General features: G+C 43.7%; 1 pseudogene; it reads left to right on the top strand.

Moving 5' to 3' along the window:
- Positions 1-2,565: 2,565 nt before the first annotated feature.
- Positions 2,566-16,187, top strand: LOC128048246 (antigen WC1.1-like; annotated as a pseudogene).
- The last annotated feature ends 5,481 nt before the right edge of the window (positions 16,188-21,668 follow it).

Below are 21,668 nucleotides of genomic sequence, written 5' to 3'. Positions count from 1 at the left end.
AGTTATATAGGTCACTAGTAGAAAAGGGCCAGTATTGATGAGGTTGGTTTCCTGCCTCATCGGGGGGGCTGGCCACTCGTAAGGGGAGGGCAACGGTTGAGTCTGCCGGCCCCTCTGGGGACCTGGCTCGCTGATGGCAAGTATTTTGTGCGGCCCCCCCCCTCCCCCCCCACCGTGTGTTTCGTCCCTGGGTGAAGGAATGACAGGGGCCGGTGGCGGTTTGGGGGGTTGGTAAGGGGAAGGAAAGAGAAGTTCTTCTTCTGGTCCCCCCCGCAAGATAGGGTATAGCAGTGTTGTTGGTTCAGGTTCCTTGGGATTCTTCAGGTTCTTTCCTACACGTGTCACCAACACCTGAGGGGTAGAAAATCCCTGTTGAGGCAAAAAAGGTTTTACCCAAGAAGGGGGGCGCAATATGATATTTTCCCATCCTATGATACAGGGAACTTGGTCAGGGTGTCTGATCCGCAGTCGGAAGATGATATCCCGGGCTCGGTGTACAGTTCCCAAGTCAAAGATGCCTTCTGAGGGCCAGCCTACATGGAAAGTCACTCTCTCTTGTGCTGCGAAAAGTGATTAATTTATTCCTTTTAATTTCTACACTGAGGTCATGAGCACACATCTTGACCTCCTTAAAATTATCAGTAACCAAGGATAGAGGTGTGGGGCTAGAATGGTGTTACCCCATTGTCCCTGGGTCAGTCAGATGTTGGTAAATTAACACAGACAATATGAACAGCCACACAGACAGACCGAGAGACAGGAGAAATACGCCTCTGGGAGTCTGGAGGCAAAACCGAAAGATGATTGCCTCCGGCTGTTCAGCAGGAGCGACCCACTATCGTCTACAGAGAACAGGGGCACTCCGTCCCCTCCGAGAGGGTCGGGGACGTCTCCCAACGACCCCCACCAGTGACCCGTCGGCGCGTCTGCCTGAGTCATATACCGGTCTCAGAAAATAGGCCCTGTCAGAAACGAAAAGAAAGACAGAAAAATCTTACTGGTTGCAGATGACTCTCCAGATCGGTCTTTCCATGGAGCCGGTGGGAGATAACGGACGAGCCCCCAAATGTTATGCCCAAGTCGCAAAATCTCCCAATGACCACCAGGGAGCCGATATCTGATGCAAAAGCAAGAGAGTTTTTATTACCAAGCTCGAGCTGGGGCTCCCACAGATATCGACACAGCGGCTATAGGGTGGAGCCCCGGGTTTTGGATTGCATTGCTTATATAGGGAGTAGACATGGAAAAAAAGGATTTCTAGGTAGGGGAACGTCTGATTGGTTACTTTCTTTCAAAGGGTTGTGTGTTGATTCTTGATTGGTCCCTATTGTCTAGGTAGACCACAAGTTCCTGAGCGTTAAGTCAGGAGATTTTGGTCTGGGGTCCGATTGGCTCTTGGGTGGTGGGGTGAGGTCAGGGGATTTCCAAAGGCTCTTGGATTTCCAAAGGCTCTTTTCCCGGAACCTTACAAAATGGAGTTTTTCTGTTAACAAAATGGAGTAGCTTAGGTCCTTCATAACAGGACAATTTGAAATAACCTGTTCTTAAGTTTGGAGAAGGCAATGGCACTCCACTCCAGTACTCTTGCCTAGAAAATCCCATGGACGGAGGAGCCTGGTGGGTTGCAGTCCATGGGGTCACTAAGAGTCTGACATGACTGAGCGACTTCACTTTCACTTTTCACTTTCATGCATTGGAGAAGGCAATGGCAACCCACTCCAGTATTCTTGCCTGGAGAATCCCAGGGACGGGGGAGCCTGGTGGGCTGCCGTCTATGGCGTTGCACAGAGTTGGACACGACTGAAGTGACTTAGCAAAGCAAAGTTTGCAGATCCTTGGTTTTGCATGATACAGTTTGCTTGAAGCACTCTGTTGAATTTTTCACTTCAGTTATTGTATCCTTGAATTCCAGAAATTCTGTCTGGTTTCCTTTTGTGTTTTCTGTTTTTCAGTATATGTGCTGCCAAAATGAGCACTGTGTTTTCTATTTATTTATTTTTATTAAACTTTGCCATTTGTTCATGTACTCTTTTCCTGATGGTACTTGAATATCTGTTTGTGTTCACTTACAGTCACTGAGTTTGACACAATGATTTTAAATTTTTTTGTCAAACAGTTCATAAATTTTCATTTTTTTCAGGGTAGGTTGCTGGAGACTTACTGGTTTCCTTAAGTGGTATCATATCTTCCAGGTTCTTCATGATCTGTGTAGGCTTGCATTAGTGAGTGTGCATTTGAAGGAGCAGACACTTCTAGAATTTACAGAATGATTTCAACAAATAAAGATCTACTGCCTTGTCCTTGAACCGATAGGACTGCCCCTGGTCTTGTGGTCCCCAAAGCTGGAGTCAGGTTACATGGCTGCTTTTGGGGCTGCTGTTGCGTCTCTGGTCAGTGGCCCTGTTGGCAGGTGCATGGATGGGTGTTGCTTCCTCTGGGTGCTGAAGGGGGCAGGATTGCCTCCCTTGTGTGGTAAAGTGAGGCAGAGCCTAGGTTGCAGGGTGCACAAGAATCTGCACTCACACTCACGTCCACAGTTGACAATCCTGTTGTCAGGGATGCCAAATGGTGTGGCATTTGGATGTCTGGGCAGAGAGGACTGCCCAGGACCAAGTGGTGCAGGGTTGGTGCCACATCAGGGAGCAGCTTCTGTGTTCACAGTTCTGTCTGGAGTTGGCAGGCATGTAGCTGGGGACACTGTTTCTGTGGGAGAATGAGGGTTGGGGAACCTTCTTTTTTTTCATCTCACTGATGTAAGATATAAACACAGAATTAGCACAATGATAGAATTAAAATCAATTAATATCACTCCTTAGCATTTTCTATACTTCCTGTCTCAGAAGAAAAACCTGTATTAGGAGCTTTTTGGCAAACTCACTGTAAACTTACACTCTTGTAAACTCATGTAAACTTCAACTCAGAACTCACTCTCTCCCAGGTTCATTGACAAATCCCAGGGTTTTAAGAGAAATATCTAAGACCACCCCTTGTCTCTCCTGTGACCCTCTGAGCTTACTTAACATAACAGATTAATCTTTTCTCCCATTTAGGTCATCTAAGAAATTCTTGGAATATTTTGCCATCAAAAATTATCAGAAAAATAAAATTCAGTAGCATAAAAATGGATTAGTTATTATGTCAGTATTTCTTCTCTTGGGCCATCATCCATCTACAGGTTGGCATGCATACATGGATCCAACCTTTATGCTTTTCTCTACCCCAAGCCACTTGAGGAGTGGCTCATGGTGGAGAAAATTGAGCAGACTATTAGCCCCACAAGTCTTAGGAAAGCTTTCTAACTTTGTCTAGATGATAGGTCTCTACTGTCTTATAGCCATTTTGCTCTGGGTTAGTTCTGTTCTTCATGTCTCTATACTCAAGTTTGAGTGCCCACACATTATGCATTATATCTTTGGGCTCTATAGGTCCCAGGCTCCTAAATGAAAAATATACTTCTCCAACTAATGCTAAAATATACATTCCTGGTGTTCAGCCATTACAGATGATCTGTCTTGGGCCCTGTAGTTTCCTGGCCTCTAGATAAGGAATTCATATTTCTAATCAACGTCAAAGGATATATTTTTGGGATTCAGTCATTCTAAGCTGACCCTGCTTCTGGGTTTCTTTTCAGAAACTTGCTCATGAAAATGCAACTCTGACAGTGACTTTTAAATTCTTTCTTTATGCTCCACTCCTGGAAAAGAAAAGCTTTCACATCATTGACTGTGACATATTGTTTCCAATTGTCAAGCCAGGATCATGAACACTTACTGGGTTTATTGTTGTTTTTCTCTTAGGATTTGTGCGCCTGGTTGAGCACAAATGGACCCTGCTCAGGGTGAGTAGAAGTACTTAAGGAGAAGCCTGGATCCCAGTGTCTGATGGAAACTTCACACTCCCCACTGCCCAGGTTATCTGGGCAGAGCTGGGGTGTGGCAAGGCTGTGTCTGTCCTGGGACACATGCCCTTCAGAGAGTCCGATGGCCTGGTCTGGGCTGAAGAGTTCAGGTGTAAAGGGGAGGAGCCTGAGCTCTGGTCCTGCCCCAGAGTTCCCTGTCCAGGGGGCACCTGTCATCACAGTGGAGCTGTTCAGGTTGTCTGCTCAGGTGGGATGCAGATCAGGACTTTAACTTCCCTGCACACTCTGTTAAGATGAGAAAACATGAGATTTAGTTGAAATTTTGTCTTTTCCAACCAGCATACACAGAAGGTCAGCTCATGAAAAACGGCTCCTCTCAGTGTGAGGGGCAGGTGGAGACGAACATTTCTGGACGATGGAGAGCGCTCTGTGCCTCCCCCACTGGAGTCTGGCCAATGCCAATATTGTCTGTTGTCAGCTCTGCTGTGGAGTTGCCATCTCCACCCCAAAAGGAGCAGAAGGAAGTGATCAGCTCTGGAAAGCCCAATTTCACTGCTTGGGTAATGAGTCCTTCCTGTGGGAATGCCCTGTGTTTGCCCTGGGTGGTCCTGACTGTTCCCATGGAAACATGGCCTCTGTGATCTGCTCAGGTAAGAGAGAGAAGGGCTACTGCTACCCAGGATGCTCATGGAGTGAAATGTCCTCAAGAGCAGAGAGTGAGGGAAAACTGGCTTCAGAAGTTTGAAGTTTCACAATGAAATACAGGTTCTATTGTTATTCATTCATTTTTCAGATCAGGGGCAAGAAGCATTAAGGGAAACACATTTGTTAAGTAAACATGGCTATTTAAGTATAATCATGGAGAGGAATGTATAAGAAATAAGTATATATATCTCAGTCAGGGTAGTTTTTTTTCTTTCCTGCTGAATCATGTGAGAATTACCAACCCATCAGATTCCTTTACCATGTATCTCAGCATGTATTTCTTAAGTACAAAGACATTATTCAATTTCAGGGCATTCTGATTTCACAAGTTATTATTAACTGTTTTTTTTTTTCTTTCTGAAATAAATCTGAACCTGAAGTTGTTTTCTTTTGGTTTCATAGTAGGAAAATTTAAATATAAATTCTGTATTTTTTAATAAGGCAGAATTATTCAGATTTTCTGTTGGTTCTTGTGTCATTTAAACGGGTACTATTCAAAGAATTTTCACTTTAGCTAAATGTTTAAGTCTTGGTAAAGAGGAAATGATATCAGCATCATGGTGGTATAAGATATCCCTCCTATTTGCTTCTCTCTATAACAAGTAATTAACCATACACCCACAATTAAAAGAGCTTCTGTGAAAGTTGTGGGATCCAACATGAAGATGATCACCCACCTGGGCATCCAGTAAGGCAGATAGACATTGGTACAGATTGGACTCAGTCCCAACCCCCTGGACTATGGTCATGCAAAATCTGGAAAAACGTGGTGAGTGCTGACTTGGTTAGTCACCTAGGAAAATTGTTAGAAGTCCAGGATTCCTGAAGGGGGATTTCAGTACTCTGTTGAGCCAAACGAAAGTTTGAATGATTGGAGAGGATTAAAGAATTTTGCCAGTGCTGCCCCTCACTCCAAGGTGACACAGCATAAACTTGAACTATCCAGTGGGGCCTCTCCAATGGGGGAAAAGGAGAACAGTGAGCTAGTGCCCACTGAGTACTGCTGGGGAGACCAATTTCTCTCCAGCAAACCCAGAGTTCTGGGGTTGAACCTCCTTGACTGTGGGCAAAGAGGAAATATGAAAGGTCATTAAAAATGGCAAAGGGAGTAAAAGGGATGCAACTTAGTACTGACTATGCTCAGGGCTTGATCAGGAAGCCCATCCACAAGCCTCTAGGAGAATGTCAACAAAAGTCTCCTTCCTTAGGCCTGTGGATACTAGAATCCCCTGAGTACTAAACTCATACTTACTGTCACCGTTCTGACAGCTGCTTTTGTATGTTCCCAAGTGTGGAAATGAGAGCAAACTCCAGTACATGGAGTGATCTTGAAAAAATAGATTAGAGTCTGTGGGCAAGGAGGTAACCATAGACTTGAGATGTAGCACAACATTCTGCAAAACAGAAGAGAGGTTTCCAACTGCCTGGTGAGTTGTAAGCACCAGACAAGGCATAAAAGCTAGTTTCTGTTACAAGAAGGAACAAGAAATGTAGAGCAAGTGAGTCTATATAAGGTCAGAGAAGAGTACACACTCCCTTAAGGTAATTAGTAAAGATTTGATGGGGTGTCTTCTACATCTAAAGCAAAAGCAGCAGGGCAAAATTGCAAGGAACTTGAAGAATCAAGGAAAGATGTCATCACCAAAGAGTAACAGTAACTTTGCAAAACTGACAAAGATACACATGTCAATGACATGGAACTTTGTGATCCAGCTCGTCAATGACATGGAACTTTGTGATCCAGTTCGTAAAGAATCCAACATAGCTGTTTTGAGGAAACTGAATGAACTACAAGAAAAGACAGAGAGACAATTCAATTAAGTCAGGGAAATAATAGGTGAACAAAATGAGAAATTTAATAAAGAGAAGTTATAAAAAGAATGAAATAGAAATTCTGGTGCTGAAGAATTTAATAAATGAAATGGAAAAAAAATGCAATAGAGAGCATCTACAACAGAGCAGATCAAATTCAAGACAGAATCATTGGCTACAGGATATAACCTTTGAAATAATCAGTCAGTGGAGAACTAATGGAATGAGTAAAAAAGAACAAAGATATCCTATGTGATTCATGGGTCTCCATCGGACATACAAATATTATTAAAGTAATTGGGGGTCTAGAAGAAGAGAGAGAGAGGGTGGGAGAAAGTGTATTTAAATGAATAATAGCTGTGAACTTTTCTAACTTGGGGAGAGGCTTGAAAATTCAAGTTGATAACGCTAATAGGTCACCCTACAATCCGAATGCAAAAGACCTTCTCTCAGAAACACTATAATTAAACTGTAAAAATCAAAGATGAGGAGTCATAGAAGTAGCAGAAAAATTACTGAATAAGGAGGAATAACTAAACGAATATAACGTGCTGTTTAAAATTTGAAACTCCACTGGTCACATGCAGGACTAGCTTGTTCACATTTCTTAGGGCCGTAGATTGATGACTTACATACAGTTTATCCACATACATAGACTGTCTTCATGAATGATCAATGAAGCATAAAGCAAACATAAGTGGTATTTTTTTTAATAGTAGCAAAATATAGGGAAAATTTGGAAAAATTCCACTTATCATAGTATAAAAAAGTGAAGTCACTCAGTCATGTCCGACTCTTTGGGACTCCATCTACTGTAGCCTACCAGGATCCTCTGTCCATGGGATTTTCCAGGCAAGAGTACTGGAGTGGATTGCCATTTCCTTCTCCAGAGCGTCTTCCTAACCGAGGGGTTGAACCAGGTCTCCCGCACTGCAGGCAGACTCTTTACCATCTCAGTCATCTGACTCCCTTTATCATAGTATGAAGACTGTTGAATATGTAGGAAGAAACTTAACAAACTATCTAAAGGACTTTACATTGAAAGTCACAGAGCATCTAAGAAAAGAAAGATGTATACCAGGTTCATGGATTTGAAAACATAAGAGGGTTGTCAATTCGCTTCAGCTGATCTATATGATCAATCTAATCCTAATAAAAATCCAAGCAATATTTTTGTAGAACTTTATGACTCAATTATAAATTATATACTTAAATGTGAAGGAACTAGAATGGACAAAACAATTTTGAAAAAGAAGGGCAAAAATAGAAGCAAACTGATTTCAAGTTTTCTGCAATGTATCCAGAGCAATGTGGTCATTGAATAAGGATAGCTAAATATATCAACAGAACATAAAAGTTCAGCAATAGAGATCCAAATCCATATATAAGTTGAAATTCTACAAAGACACAGAGATATTTCAAAGGGGAAAATATAATATTTTCAAAAAATCATCTGCTAACTGAATATCTGCATGGGAGAAAATGAACTGTTATACTTATTTCACATTGTTAAGTCCCATTCCCCCATCTTCACTCTACAGAAAACCCCCAATCCATCAAAGTAGCTGCAATAAATGGTTATTCCCATAAAAATTCAATTATAAAACTTGTAGTAGAAAATATAAGAACAACTATCATGATCCTGGAGAAGGCATTAATCGTTAAAAAATGAGAAGTGATTTTCATCAAAATTAAAATGCTTTTCTTTTTAAAAGAAAACATTAAGAAAACGAAGAGGCATTCCACTGATAGGAAGAAATTAATTGCAATAAATATGTCTAACAAAGGACTTGTATCCTGAGGAAGTGAAAAATTTATAACAGAAAAATAAGAAATACCCAGTTTAAATGTGGGCAAAAGGTTAAGAAAGACAATTCCCTAAAGATGATATACAAATGGCCAATAAATAAATGAAAAGATACTCAATATCTCTAGTTATTAAGGAAATTCAAATTAAAGCATGAGATAAATTTACAAACTAGAATGACTTGAGTTAAGGAGACTGACAATTCGAAGTTTGGAGAAGGATACTGATACACTAGAACCTTCATATACTGATGATTATAATGTATAAGAAAATGGCTCTTAGACAACTTTATGTTACTCAACATTTCTATTACCCAAGAGGAATGAAAAGATATGTCCAGAAAAAATTTAAGCTAGAAAAGTCAGAATATTTTTATTTAAAAGAATAATATACCACTCTAATTTTCTTTAGAGAAAGAATGGAAAACAAATTATGGCATATTCAACAATGTGAAGCTTTAAACAATACAAAGAATAAACTACTCATAAATCCAACTACACAGAAACTCTCAGTGCGTGCTAACTGAAAGAAGCCATGTGAAAGGGATTACCTATTGTATGATTTTATTAAATCTTAGAAAACACAACTAATCTATTGTTGTAACCTGGAAGGGTTAGTTTAAAATTTACATTGAATCTTCCTGTGTGACTTTAACTCTTTTTTGTTATTGTAAACCTATATGATGGCCTGCCTCAGGGAGATAACCTGAGTTGTCCACCTGTGAAGAAACCTGGGCTGGATGAAGCACAAAATGGAATCAAGATGGCTGGGAGAAATATCAATAACCTCAGCTATGGAGATGACACCACCCTTATGGCAGAAAGTGAAGAAGAACTAAAGAGCCTCTTGATGACAGCGAAAGAGGAAGGGGAAAAAGTTGGCTTAAAACTCAACATTCAGAAAACTAAGATCATGGCATCTGGTCCCATCACTTCTGGGCAAATAGATGGGGAAACAATGGAAACAGTGACAGACTTTATTTTGGGGGGCTCCAAAATTACTGCAGATGGTGACTGCAGCCAAGAAATTAGAAGCTGCTTGCTCCTTGGAAGAAAAGTTATGACCAACCTAAACAGCATATAAAAAAACAGAGACATGACTTTGCCAACAAACGTCTGTCTAGTCAAAGCTATGGTTTTTCCAGTGGTCATGTATGGTTGTGAGAGTTGGACAATAAAGAAAGCTGAGCGTTGAAGAATTGATGCTTTTGAACTGTAGTGTTGGAGAAGACTCTTGAGAGTCCCTTGGACTGCAAGAAGATCCAACCAGTTCATCCTAAAGGAAATCAGTCCTGAGCATTCATTGGAAGGACTGATGCTAAAGCTAAAACTCCAATACTTTGACCACCTGATGTGAAGAACAGACTCATTGGTAAAGACCCAGATGCTGAGAAAGATTGAAGGTGGGAGGAGAAGGGGACGACAGAGGATGAGATGGTTGGATGGCATCACTGACTCAATGGACATGAGTTTGAGTAAATTCCAGGAACTGGTGATGAACAGGGAGGCCCAGTGTGCTGAAGTCCACAGGGTCACAAAGAGTCGGACATGACTGATCGACTAAACTGAACTGAACTGAAGGAAATGAAACTAATACATCCCCCTGCCTAAGGACAGCCATTGTAGGGGACATTTGCAAGGGTTGAATAGTTTTTTTACTTTGTTTCCTCACCTCTCCCTCATTTCTGATCCATAAAAGAGCCTGACAACCAGGCCCTGACAAGATGCTTATTTTGAGGTGCTAGCCTTACACCTCCCCACCCCCGCAACTGTCTTCCCCATTAAAGTCTCTTCCTTGTCTCAACAGCTCGTCTCTTGGATTCATTGTTCTGTTGTGCGGTGAGCAGAGTGAGCTTGGATTCAGTAACACTGTGATAGAAGATGGATCAGTATTTGCCTGGGTCTGCGTTTGTTGGGCTTTTATTGGTTGCAAAAGGCATGTAGGAACTTTTGGGGTAATCCTATATATGCTGAATTTTAATTGTGGTAGTGGTTACACTGGCACATGTGATTGTCAAAACTTACGAAAATATGCTCAATATATTTTGTTGTGTGAATATTATACCTCAGGAAAGAAGGTTTTACTATCTGTCTTCTGTTTTAGCTTAATTTTACTTTAGTAAAAAAAATATTAAAAAAATGATTTTAGTCCTTAAAATGTTTTTTGGATCTGACTTTTTGTATATGATAAGCCCTAGTAAATGACCTGTAAGTGCTTGGAATAAGGTGTATTCTGTGATTTTGAGATGTATGTTTGTTAAATGTGTTAGCTTAAAAAATAGTCACAACCTAAAAAAAAAAAAGTCACAACCTAGTAGTTAAGAGTTATGTTCTATTTGGTGGGAATTCTCAAGACTTTGAGCCTGGGGGACAGCATGTCAAGCAGCCTCGAGAAACTGCTCCAAGGAGGTGGGGAAGGAGTCAGGTTATATCGAAGTTGCAACAAAGGAGGCAGGTAGTCTGAACATCCAAGATTATTGTTCATTAAGGAAAACCAGAGAACTTATCACTCTTCTGTACATGGGAAGATGCAAGCAGCCAGGCTCACTGAATTCATTCTTTTTATATGCATCTCAGCTATCCGGGGCCAGGATCCAGCTTCTTGATTTTTTTACATCCTTAGTTCTCTGCTCACTGCTCACTGTGGGGAGTTGAGGCAGCTGACAGCTGCTGGATCACAGGCATTATTCTTCCTTTGGGGCTTCCTTTGTGGTGCCCTCCAGGCTCAGAGATTCACATTTGGAGGCTTCCAATTGCTGATGGCTCTGACATTCCTGTTTACTGATGCGGCAGGACATACTCCATTTTGTAATCACACTGTTCACATCTTCTAAATATTTATTGATTGGTTTTACTGCTTCACTACTGAGTTATTGAGGCTGAGAGTGTTTTCTAGTTACTGTTCCCATGAAACAAAATTACTTTAAAATCTAGTCACTTAAAGCGACCATTTTTTTCTGCATAAAACAGATCACCGTGCATTTTTCCTTCAGCCCCAGTGGTATTTCCTCACTTCCTTTCAGTCCTCATCGACAGCACTTCCCAAGCCCATCAGGTTTCTGCTACTAATCTCCTCCACCCCATCTAGCTTCTGCCTGTTACTTTGGCCCAAAAGCAATGTCACCAGTTTTAGGTGGCATCCCAAATTTGAGTCGTTATGGATAAAGATGCTATGCATATGCATATACAAGTCCTTTTGAACACAATACACACACTTTATTTGTCTTCATAAATTCTTAGTGATATAGTAAGTTTAAGTGTTTAGTTACTATTGCTGCATAACAAAATTTCCCTCAAAACTTACCAGCTTAAAACTCCTTTTAATCTTTTCTCATGATTTCCTGCGTAAAGAATTAGGGATGTGCTCTGATTTGTATTGTCTTGGAGTCTTATCAGGTTGTAGCCCAGTATCAGCTGGGGCTGACATCATCAGAGGACACAACTGGGCTGGGGATGCAGGATGGTTCATGGACAAGCGTGGCAGCTGGGTTGAACTGGATGCCCAGAGACCTGCACATGACAGTCTCTGCAGGACAGTCTCAACAAGGTAGACTTGCCCTAAAGCAAAGTCCCAAGTTATTACACAGGAAGCTGCCTGGGTTTTCAGACCTACTGCTGAGAGTCAAGCAATGTTACTTTCACTCCCTTCTATTGCTTACTGCTGCTGCTGCTGCTAAGTCGCTTCAGTCGTGTCCGACTCTGTGCGACTCCACAGACGGCAGCCCACCAGCCTCCCCCGTCCCTGGGATTCTCTAGGCAAGAACACTGGAGTGGGTTGCCATTTCCTTCTCCAATTCATGAAAGTGAGAAGTGAAAGTGAAGTCACTCAGTAGGAATTCACAAAGGTCAGCAGAGCTTCAAGAGAAGGAGTCATAGATCTGACTTCTCAGTGGATATGACAGTAAAGATTTTGCGGATATGTTTAAAAACTTCCAACTCTCCCAGCCCTCTGATCATTGCTGTTTCTGCAGGAAACCAGACCCAGGTGCTGCCCCAGTGCAACGACTCGCTGTCTGAACCAGCAGGCTCTGCGGCCTCAGAGGAGAGCGTCCCCTACTGCTCAGGTGAGGGTCCCACGGGGCAGAAGACCCTTTTCGTTCCCGGGTTCAATGCCCCATCGTCTCATTTCTCTCTCCTCAGACAACAGAGACATCCACCTCGTGGACGGAGCTGGTCCCTGTGCCGGGAGAGTGGAGATCCTTGACCAGGGCTCCTGGGGCACCATCTGTGAAGACGGCTGGGACCTGGACGATGCCCACGTGGTGTACAGGCAGCTGGGCTGTGGAGAAGCCCTTAATGCCACGGGGTCTGCTCACTTCGGGGCAGGATCAGGGCCCATGTGGCTGGATGACCTGAACTGTGCTGGAAATGAGTCCCACGTGTGGAGGTGTCCTTCCCGAGGCTGGGGGTGGCATGACTGCAGACACAAGCAGGACGCGGGGGTCATCTGCTCAGGTCTGCGCTGCACACTGTCCTGTCTGAGGGTTGGGTGGAACCCTGGAGTACGGGGGTCTGAGCCCTGAGGGAGAGATGCTGAAAGGACCAGAGTAGAAGGCTTCCTCCCATTGAGGCTGACTTTTCAGCAGACGTGAAGAAGAGGTGCTTTCACTTCCTCCTGCAGCAGCTGAGATTCTGGTCTTTTCTTCCCAGTAGTGTTTCCTGGCAGAGCCGTTTCTCAGTTTCCCCGTGAAAGCAGGGCTCTTTCCTCTGTTCCCTGTGGTAGTACAGTCTGGAGATCCTGCTGATGCTTTAATGAAAGCACATACTTACTCTGTTCAGCTCTGTATGCTAGGAGTCTGACGAGGGTCTCTGTGGGCCAACATCCCAGTATCCACAGGGCTGAGTTCCTCCTGGAGAGTCTGGGGAGGACTCCTTTCCCAGCCTTTCTTGGGTTCAGCGTGGCCTCATTCCTTGTCTCAGAGCCCTCTTTCTTCTTCTTCAGACAACATTCTCTCCTCTGACCTTTCTTCCATGTCTCATCTCCCTCTAAACACAGTCAAAAAGAGAATTCCAGTTTTGCAGATGGTAGGTCTAAGGATGTGATTGTGTGTATGCATGTTGAGTTTCTCAGTCATGTCTGACCCTTTGTGACCCCATGGACTATAGCCCACCAGGGTTCTCTTGTCCATGGAATTCTCCAGGCAAGAATACTGGGGTGGGTTGCCATTCCCTTCTCCAGAGGATTTTTCTGACCCAGGGATCGAACCTGGGGCTCCTGCATTGTAGCAGATTATTTACCATCTGAGCCATCAGGGAAGCCCAAGAATATGGTTACATTGGGTTTACTTGGTTAATGTATAATGTTTCAGGTTAATATCACCATCCCAAGGTCCTAAGTTTCTAGTCTATCTAAAACTATCTGCAAAGTCTCTTTTGAAATGAAAGGTAACATTCACAGCTTCCAGGGATTAGGACTTAGACAATTGTGGTTTATTATTCTGCCCATCTCCGCAATATCCACATCACTTCCCTTTCACATACTCTTTTAGAGGTTTTTTCAGGAAGCATGATTCAGCTCCCCTCCCTATAGAAGTCCAGGTTGGTCTTCCTCTCTGTTTGTATCCACTACATCATTGTAGTAGAAGTAGAAAGACAGACATTAAAGACAAAGTCAGTTGAACTGGAGACAAATCTTGTCTTCAGTCCTGTCACCTAGTGGGTATCTCCTCCTCAGCAGGGTCAGGAATTTATGGTCATAGTTTCTTGAGAGGAAACCCAGAGCACCGAGTGGAGTGCTGACTGTGTCCTTTCTCCTCCTATTTCAATCAGAGTTCCTGGCCCTCAGGATGGTGAGTGAGGACCAGCAGTGTGCTGGGTGGCTGGAAGTTTTCTACAACAGGACCTGGGGCAGTGTCTGCTGCAGCCCCATGGATGATGTCACCGTGTCCATCATCTGCAGTCAGCTTGGGTGTGGGGACAGTGGAAACGTCAACTCTTCTGTTGCTCTTAGGGGAGGTTCTAGACCCCAGTGGGTAGGTGGAATCTGATGTCAGAAAGCTGATACCTCTCTCTGGCAGTGTCCTTCTGACCCTTGGAAATACACTTCATGCTCTCCAAAGGAGGGAGCCTATATCTCATCTGCAGGTGACTTACTGTCTGTTTCTGTGTCTGTCCCAACCATGTAGGGTGTTGTTAGACTGATTTTATATTTTCCAATCTAAGGGATGAGTTGAAACTGAGTCTACAAAATGTGCATGCGTGTGTTTGTGTGTCTCTGTGTTTGTTTGTTTGCTTTTGTTTTGGGATGTGGAGACTGGTAAACAAGTAAATAGAGAATTTTTTTTCAACAGGTGCGAAGATGCAGTGAATGTCTCAGCCAAGTAGATAATGAGCCTCTGTTTACACCTGTTGTTTGGGCTGAGCCAAGGACCTTAGATAATATTATTTGGGGACAGGACCACCTCCAGCTATTCCTGCTCCAGTGTTTCCTTGCTGTTTGCAGGAAGAAGACCCAAGAGCTGTCCAACTGCTGCCCCCGGCACAGGTATGTCAGCCCCGCCCCCTCCCCTGTGGCTCTCAGAGTCTCCTTCCTCCCACCAGGGGAGTCACAGGAGGGGCTGCTGCCTTTTCAGACAGAGAGAAGTTCCGGCTCAGGGGAGGAGACAGCGAGTGCTCAGGGTGGGTGGAGGTCTGGCACAGCGGCTCCTGGGGCACCGTGTGCGATGACTCCTGGAGCCTGGCAGAGGTTGAGGCGGTGTGTCAGCAGCTGGGCTGTGGCCAGGCCCTGGAAGCCATGTGGGCTGCAGGGTTTGGTCCTGGAAATGGGAGCATCTGGCTGGATGAGGTGCAGTGTGGGGGCCGGGAGTCCTCCCTGTGGGACTGTGCTGTGGAGCCCTGGGGGCAGAGCGACTGCAAACATGAAGAGGATGCTGGCATGAGGTGCTTTTGTGAGTGAGGGGCTCGGGGTCCACCCTGATTGAGCTGGGGCATTATGGGGTAGTAGGCTAAGCTGGGCATGATGGGGAGTTTGTATCCAGATAATGTCCCGATGCTCGATGACCTTGTGACATGGAAGGAGGGTCTTCTGGGCAGCCCAGGTGGGTGTCTCTGCCTGCCCTCCTCGGGCTTCTGGTTGTCACCACCCACTGGCTGTACATGTCTTCTCAACATCAGCAGATTCCACTCATGCCCCAGGCTCACAGAGGTGGCTCCTTCAAAGTGGCAGGATGGCCTCTCACAGCCCTGTGAGCCCCAGCCTCTGTCCACACTGCAAGAGCCAGGCCTGTCCCTTCTCAGCCTTAACACTGGTCCCATGGGTGTGGAAGGGTCATTCTGTGTGTTGTTTTTCTCCACTTTAGGCTTCCTGTCAGATGGTGAGGACAGCCATGACTCCAGATCTGCTCCAGGTAATAGAGGTGGACCTGCTTCAGCTGAGTGTTGCGGAGGAGAGTTTCCCTCCTCATAGAGAGGAGATGTAAGGGGGACAGTCTTCCTCTGATGGACCAGAGGGATCCCTTGTGTCCAGATCGGGTCTGTCCTTCTCCTCTGGCTGTTCTGTGATGTCTCACATCTGGGTTCTCTGTGTTCCAAACCATAAGTGACACACACTGGTTTTAAAAATAACATTTGTAAAGCAGTTTGTCAAAATATTTTAGTAATGTTCAATGGTGGGAGAGTTGCTTTCAGATATATATTTTCAAACAGGAAATATTAAGATATGTAAAATCATGTTTTGGTTTATGGACACATCAAAATGCAACATGGTCTTAGAGAAAAAATCTTTTGAAACAAGGAGTGACTGGTGCTTCTATTTAGCAGCTCAGAAACTCTGGGTCAGAAGGGATCTTAGGTATTTCCCAGACCAACCCACTTACTGTGGTTTCATCTGACCCCTGCTGTGCCCTCAGAAGCCCCAGATCAGAGGACTGATGCCCCTGGTGAGGATTATGATGATGCTGAAGAGGTACCAGTGCCTGGGGCTCCTCCTACCTCTGAGGGGAGTGAGGAGGAAGTGCTCCCAAAGAAAGAAGATGGGATGAGGTCTCAGACACATGAGTGGGATTAGCTGATCCCCTATAATCTTTGGTCTCTGTCTGGGAAATGGTGAATTTGAGCTCCTCAAGGCCAAGCCTCTTTACAGTTTCAAACATGGGTAATCTCATGCATTTGATGGGCTTCCCTGGTGGCTTAGGTGGTAAAGAATCTGCCTGCAATGCAGGAGACCGAGGTTTGATCCCTGGATCAGGAAGATCCCCTGGAGAAGGGAATGGCTACCCTCTCCAGTATTCTTGCCTGGAGAATCCCAATGGACAGAGGAGCCTGGCAGGTTACAGTTCATAGGGTTGCAAAGAGTCAGACACAGCTGAATAATGCACTTCACTTCACAACCATATACTATCTTTAATGATGTCAGACTCCTTGGTGATGAGGAATCACTGTATTTTTAGCATTTATGTCTCCATAATGCATGGAGATGGAGAATGCAATGGCAACCCACTCCAGTATTCTTGCCTGGAGAATCCCAGGGACAGAGGTGCCGGGAGCCAGTGTGGAGAATCCCGCCCATGGCAAAGGTCATGAGGAAGAGGCGTGACTGGCAAAGGCAAGATCAGGCCTTGAGGGACATCCCCTGGACCTTTTCGAGTATCTACCCCAGAATCTGTCTGCTTTATTGTATTATGCCTGTCACCAATGTTTCTGACATTAACAGGGGGCTATCCCCCGCCACCTTTCTCTGGAAAAAGTTAACTTAGAGCTCTAGTTAATAAGCCTCCTGGGCCTAATAAGAGTGTTTCAGTCTAAAAACCTGCCTGAAAAGTTTATCTGGACTCTCACAACCACATGTAATTGTTCACAGCCTCCCAACTGTGAGATGCACGGGACGCTTTAAACTTTCTAAATACAAAGCCTTTTGAGAAGTTAGAAATTGTTAGTGTAGTATTAGTGAATGGTTAGAATAATGTCGGTGGGGGGTTTCATTGTGAGCCAATATTTGCTGCTAAGCCTCCATATCCCTTGCCCTCTATATACATTAATTGATATAGCTGATATATGGAAAAAATAAATAATAATCTTTGATATTAATCACGTTAGACCTTAGGCTAGTAAATTCTTTTCTTGATTATAGCCCACTACACCCTTACCCTATAGGAATGTAACCTTATCTAGTGCTTTCGGAGAGTGGCGCCTGACTTAAGAAAAATCACCTTTGGAGAAAATAAGTTTTCTGATTGACTGATCATCATCAGAAAGGGTCATAAAATGTTAGCTGGCCTCTTGGCCAGAAGATGATGTAAATCACCTGAGAACTTTGTTTACCGGAAGGAATGCAGAAAGAAAGCGTGGTCTCAATAAGGGTCAGGACTGCTGACCCTGCATGACTTTGTATTATCCATTGATCTCTATGTACAACTTAAAGTATAAAAGCTTCCCTGGAAAATAAAGAGACAGACCAGTTTCTTGGAAATCTGGTTCTCCCCATGTCTTCTTTTCTTTCTCTGCTTTTCAGGCTAATTCCCGCCTGGAGCACAGAGGCTCGCAGTGTCTACTTATTTGCCTGGGCTTCTAAGACCTGAATGGGAAGGCGCTCTGCATATTCACTCCCTTGGGAGACCGGGAGGGTGCCTGCAGCCTGCATAGACAGTGCAAGTCCCTTGTCTTGGGGCTTTATTGGCTTCCTGTGTAAACCAAGGAATTTCAGCCTCTTTTCTCCTCTATTTTCTCCACTACACTGTTCTTTCCTAATCTCTCTTTCTGTCTCTAAATAAATAATCTCATCTAATTGCTGACGCCGTCCATGCTTCGGATACTCTGGATCCAACCAGAGCTGGACCCCGGCACAGAGGAGCCTGGTGGGCTGCCATCTGTGGGGTAGCACAGAGTCGGACATGACTGAAGTGACTTAGCAGCAGCAGCAGCAGCAATGCATGGAGAAGGGAATGGCGACCCACTGCTGTACTTTTGCCTGGAAAGTCCCATGGACAGAGGAGCCCGGTAGGCTACAGTCCATGGGATCGTAAAGAGTCACACTCGACTGAGCAACTTTACTTTCACTTTTCACTTTCAGGCATTGGAGAAGGAAATGGCAACCCACTCCAGTATTCTTGACTGGAGAATCCCAGGGACAGAGAAGCCTGGTGGGCTGCCATCTATGGGGTTGCACAGAGTTGGACACAACTGATGCAACTTATCAGCAGCCACAGCTCTATAATGCAACATAAATTTTCACTTTATATGTGATATGCTTGCATTAAAATTTATAGATTAGGGACTTTTCTGGTAATCCAGTGTTTAGGACTCTGCACTTTTACTGCTACTGCCTGGGTTCAATCCTTGGTCAAGGAACTAAGATCCCACAAGCATTGTGTAGTGGCCAAAAGAAATAGATCACTTATAGATTAATTGAGCATATTTACCAAATCCAAAAATAGACAAGTGTTTTTATAATATTTCTGTGCTTCCCTGTATGTGAAAGATAGAGATTTTATTTTTTTTATTTTTTATTTTTTTAGAGATTTAAAAAATGTATTGCAGTATTGAAATTTGTGAGGCATTCTGAATTTAAGATGCGCTCTGTTTATAAGGTTGCAATGATATGTACAAAGTCTATGGTATATGGTGGCCTTAACATTAAGACATGTTGGTGGATCATTGTGTCGGGGAAGTGTGTGATTTCCTTGGTTCTGTCTTGCTGCAGCAAAAATTTGAAGTGACAGATGGACCAGAGTTACAGCTCAGTTAAAGCTCAGTTTTATTTGGCAAGCAAAAGAAAATACATCCTCGAGGTGTGAGGGCAGGTCGACCCGAAAGAAGCAAAGAGAGGCAACGAGAGAGGCTCAGTTTTGGCTCCTCTTTTTATATGTTTTGTCTCCTCCCCTGAGCCTGCCCTATGTAAATTGGGCTAGCCAGGAGGGCTGTTTGTTTCACCTGAGGTTCTCACTCCAGTCTTTGGACCTTCTTTTGTTCTATTTTCCTGGGTTTTTCTCTTTGTCTTTCAGACACTGCTATTCTGGACTCTTTTCCCCATTCTAACTACCTAACAATTGATTCAGAGTTTGTGATCAGCTAAGGTCTAATTTCCTCCAGATATTTTAGTGGTCAAGAGAAAACATTCTTTCTCTGGAAAGGAGTATTTCTCCATCTGAGGGCCTGTGTGGTCCCTGGGGAGGGGCCATCTGTGGATGCACCCGTGATACTATTTGTGGACATTTAGGAACATGCATCAAGGCTACTAACAGCAGAGTTGGTTTGTGAGTGAGGAACTCAGAATTCCCTGTCTCCACTCTCCATCTAATTGTGGTTTCACGTTTGTCAGTTGTGAAAGGAGAACATTTAAATTCGTTGTTATGCTCTTACCATTCCTGGGCACTTTGTTGCTGATTGTGTAGCCTGAAGGCAGGTCTTCACAGAGCTCCTGTGTGAGCACAGGTCTCCTGTGATGCAGGGTTTCCACATGAGCTGAAGTCCCAGAGAGCACATGGACTGGATCTGAGAGGACAGCTGGGATCCATCCTCACTGTAACTGATGTGAAATAGTCTGAGCATCCCTGCCCACACCTGGGTCCCAGGGATGGTTTGTTATCACAACTTGCTTAACTAGCTTCCACCGCACTGTTTGGTCCCCTTGTCTCAGTTCTAATCATAGTTTTCTTTACTATTTCAGGCTCTTTCTGAATGTCTTTAGAGAGGAAGCTGATCCTGGGGAAGGAGAAGAGAGCCCCTGGCTGCTCCAGGGGGAGAAAAGGGACCCTGGATATGATGATGTTAAACTCAGTGCCCCTGGAACTTCCAGAGTGACTTTCTTGTGATTTGTATTAAATACAAGATGATGCCTCAGATATTCTAATTGTCTGTATTCAGTAGAGTAGTGCTGACTTGTGATTGTGTTATATGGAAATTGCTCAAAGTGAAATATTCTGAATAAAGTAGCTTTTTTTGCTTTGTTAATTATTACCAAGCTCCATGTCAAATGCTTTTAGAGGATTGGTCTGAAAACACCATTTTCCTCAAAGGAAATACATGATGAGTGCACTGCCCTGATTTCTCACCTCCTTCAAAGGCTAGTGAGGGCATGAATTTGCCCAGGATCACAGATGCTCCAGGTCATTCTTGCTTAGAAAAAGCATCTAAACTTGGTCCACATTCACACCCTCCTTCCTAGCAAGATGACTTTGTTGACCAAAAAATATAGTTAGAACCTGGTAGAGTTATTTTATTTGGTGGGAATGCTTAGGACTCTAAGCCCTGGAGTGCTGGGAGCCAGCGTGAGGAACTCCGCCCATGGCACATGTCATGAGGAAGGAGGCCTTGGCATACGCAAAGGAGGGATCGAGCCTCAGGAAACCCCCTGTTCCTGAGCATCTACCCCCCAAACCAGAGTCTGCCTACTTTACTGTTTTATGCTCTCACCTACACCTCTGACTTTACGGGGGGCTGACCCCCATTACCTCTCTCAGAGAAGGAGTTAACTTACGGCTCCAAGTCAATAAAAATTCCTGGGCAGGACAAGAGTGTTTCAACTTACGAACTCCTCTGAAGGTTATCTAGCCTGACTGTACAGGTTCGTCCGGCCACATGTGATTGTTTACAGCCTCCCAACAGTGAGAGGCACGAAATGTTTCAGACTTACTAAAGGCAGATTCTCTTGGGAAGTTAGAAATTATTAGTATAGTGGGTTGATTAGGAATTATATTGGTGAAGGGTTTTTCATTTGTTGTGCCAATAATTGCTGTTAATTCCCTGCCCTGGGTGTGACAAACCTCTCTGCTGACAGACTAGCTTGTGTGACAACCTCTCAACCATAACAGCACAGAGAGCTTGGAGTATTTTGAAAGTCTTAATTAGCATAGGGCTTTTCTCATTGTTGAGTCAATGATTGCCGCCAGGCATTCATATCCTTAGGCACCTGGGAATATATTAATGTATTTGGAATATAGAAAAGGAAATATAGTAGTTTTTAATGTTAGCAACACTAGACCTTTTGAGTTAATGAATTTTCTCTTTCGTTATAGATCACTGTACTTTGTTATAAATCACTGTCTCCTTGCTATTTAAAAATGTAACTTTATCACTATCTTAAGACTAAATAGATCTTAAGGGGAACATTGGCGAAGTGTTTTCATTTGTTGGGCTGATGTCTGCTGCTAAATCTCCATATTCCTTGCCCTTACGATGAATATAACTAGCATATAGGAGAAATAAGTATTAACCTTTAAGATTAATCATGTTAACCTTAGGTTAAATAAATTCCTTTCTTAGTTGTAACCCACTACACCATCACCCTATAGGAACGCAACTTTATCTGTTACCTTCGGAAGGTGGAGCCTGGTTTAAGAAAAAACACCCTTGGAAAAAATAAGTTTTTTGGATATCAGAAAGAAAGGATCATAAAATGTCAGCAGGCCTCATGGCCAGAAGATGATGTAAAACCCCTAGGACCTTTTTTTTTTATACATTTATGTGAAGCACCTGATTTTGATAAAGGTCAGGACTGCTGACCCCCACGTGTCTTTGATATTTCCATTTGTCTCTATGTGTAACAAAAGGT

The sequence above is a fragment of the Budorcas taxicolor genome, chromosome 5 (assembly GCF_023091745.1).
Source record: "Budorcas taxicolor isolate Tak-1 chromosome 5, Takin1.1, whole genome shotgun sequence".
Taxonomy (NCBI): domain Eukaryota; kingdom Metazoa; phylum Chordata; class Mammalia; order Artiodactyla; family Bovidae; genus Budorcas; species Budorcas taxicolor.
Note: the sequence above shows the minus strand (reverse complement) of the source record. Positions and strands in the feature narration are given on the sequence as shown.